The following is a 2568-nucleotide window of genomic DNA, read 5'->3' on the forward strand; positions in this document are numbered from 1 at the left end:
AGCTCATCATCAGAAATACAAATCAAAACTTCAATGAGACATTGCCTCACACCTGTCAGAATGGCTAAAATTAACAACACGGGAAACAACAAATGTTTGTGAGGATGTGGAGAAAGGGGAACCCTCTGACGCTGTTGGTGGGAATGCAAACTGGTGCAGCCACTCTGGAAAACAGTATGGATGTTCCTCAAAAAGTTAAAAATAGAACTCTCCTACGACTCAGCAATTGCACTACTAGGTATTTACCCAAAGGATATGTATATACTGATTTGAAAGGGCATATGCACCCTAAGGTTTATAGCAGCATTATCAACAATAGCCAAATTATAGAAAGAGCTGAAATGCCCATCAACTGATAAATGGATAAAGAAGAGGTGGTATATATATGCAACAAGATATTACTTGGCCATCAAAAGGAATGAAATCTTTTTTTTTAAGATTATGTTTATTTATTTGACAGAGAGCTCACAAGTAGGCAGAGAGGCAGGCAGGGGGAGAGGGAAGCAGACTCCCCACTGAGCAGAGAGCCGATGCGGGGCTCGATCCCAGGACCCTGAGATCATGACCTGAGCCGAAGGCAGAGGCTTAACCCACTGAGCCACCCAGGCACCCCAAAAGGAATGAAATCTTGCCTTTTTGCAATTAAGTGGGTGGAGCCCGAGTGTTATACTAAGTAAAGTCAGTCAGTCAGAGAAAGACAAATACTATATCATTTCACTCATGTAGAATTTGGGACACAAAACAGATGAACATAGGTAAAGACAGGGTTAAAAGAGAGGGAGGCAAGCCATAAGAGAGACTGTTAGCCACAGAGAACAAACTGAGGGCTGCAGGGGAGGTGGGCAAGGGGACGGGCTAAATGGGTGATGGGTATGAAGGAGGGCACTTGTGTTGAGCACTGGGTGTTGTATGTAAGTGATGAATCACTTAATTTTGCTCCTGAAACTAATATTACACTACATGTTAACTAACTAGAATTTAAATAAAAACTTAAAAAATTTTAAAAAATAAAATAAAATTACCCTAAATATGTAAAAAAAAAAAAAAGGTACAAACTTTCAATTATAAGAGGAATACATTCTGAGGGTATAAAGTACAGCATGGTGACTATAGATAAAAATATTGTAATGTGGGATTATCTGTGCTACCCAGGAAAGGGTCTATATGGTGGTGTCTGCGTTCCCATCATAACTTAAAGGGAAACTTTCACAATGTCCAGAGCCCTTGATGTCCTGCAAATGAAGGAGTAGAATGTCCTCAAATTCCCTGCAGCAGGGACTCACTTGGGTGGCACCAACCTTGACTTCCAAATGGAACGGTACAGCTACAAAAGGGAAAGTGATGGCATCTACATCATACATCTGAAGAGAACCTGGGAGAAGCTTCTGCCGGCAGCTTGTGCCATTGTGGCCATTGAAAACCCAGCTGACGTCAGTGTCCAGTCCTCCAGGAATACTGGCCAGCGAGCTGTGCTGAATTTTGCTGCTGCTACAGGAACCGCTCCCATTGCTGGAGGCTTCACTCCTGGAAGCTTCACTAACTGGATCCAGGCAGTCTTTGGAGAGCCGAGACTGCTGGTGGCTACTGATCCCAGGACTGACCACCAGCCTCTTAGAGAGGAATCTTATGTTAACCTGCCTATCATCGCTCTGTATAACACAGACCCTCCTCTTCACTACGTGGACATCACCATCCCTTGCTACACAAGGGAGCTCACTTAGTGAGTCTAATATGTATGCTGGCCTGGGAAGTTCGGTGCATGTATAGCACCATTTCTCGTGAGCACCCCTGGGATGTCCTGCCTGATCTCTACTTCTAAGAGATCCTGAAGAGATTGAAAAAGAAGGGCAGTTTGCTGCAGAGAACTCTGTGACCAAAGAGGGATTTCAGGGTGGATGGACTGTTCCAGCTCCCGAGTTCACTGCTACTCATACTGAGGTTGAGTAGGTGCCCTCAGTGCCTAGCCAGCAGTTCCCTGCTGAAGACAGGAGCGTCCACCCTGCCTCGGAAGACTGGTCTGCAGATGCCACTGCACAGGCCACGGAATGGGTAGGACCAACCACTGAGTGGTCTTAAACCGCTTTTCCACAAAGGCAAACAAAATGGGAAGAAGGTTGATGGAAAATAAGCCGTTTCTCAAAAATAAAAAAAAATATTGTAATGTGGGCCTCACTGGGTTAAGCAAAAAACTCTTGGTTGCTACGCAGGTCATGATCTCAGGTCGGAAGATCGAGACCCCCATGAAGCCTGTGCTGGGTGTGGAGCCTGCTTGGGATTCTCTCTCTACCTGTCTCCTTCTGCCCTCCCCCACACTCTTTCTCTAAAAATAAATAAATAAATAAATAATAAAAAATAAATATTGTAATGTATACCTGAAATTTGCAAGAGAGTAGATCTTAAGTGTTTTCATCATATCAAAATAAATAAAAATGTGAGGTGATGAATGTGTTATTAACTTTATTGTGGTAATCACTTCACAATGAATACACATTACACAGTACACTTACAGATATAATTTTTATTTGTCAGTTATGCCTCTGTAAAGTTGTAAAAAGTTTCTGCAAATAA

General features: G+C 43.1%; 1 pseudogene; it reads left to right on the forward strand.

Annotated features, from left to right (window-relative positions):
• Positions 1 to 1211: 1211 nt before the first annotated feature.
• LOC101683938 lies at positions 1212 to 2076 on the forward strand (annotated as a pseudogene).
• The last annotated feature ends 492 nt before the right edge of the window (positions 2077 to 2568 follow it).

Source organism: Mustela putorius, unplaced genomic scaffold (assembly GCF_011764305.1).
Source record: "Mustela putorius furo isolate JIRA1106 unplaced genomic scaffold, ASM1176430v1.1 tig00003853_pilon_pilon_pilon, whole genome shotgun sequence".
Taxonomy (NCBI): domain Eukaryota; kingdom Metazoa; phylum Chordata; class Mammalia; order Carnivora; family Mustelidae; genus Mustela; species Mustela putorius.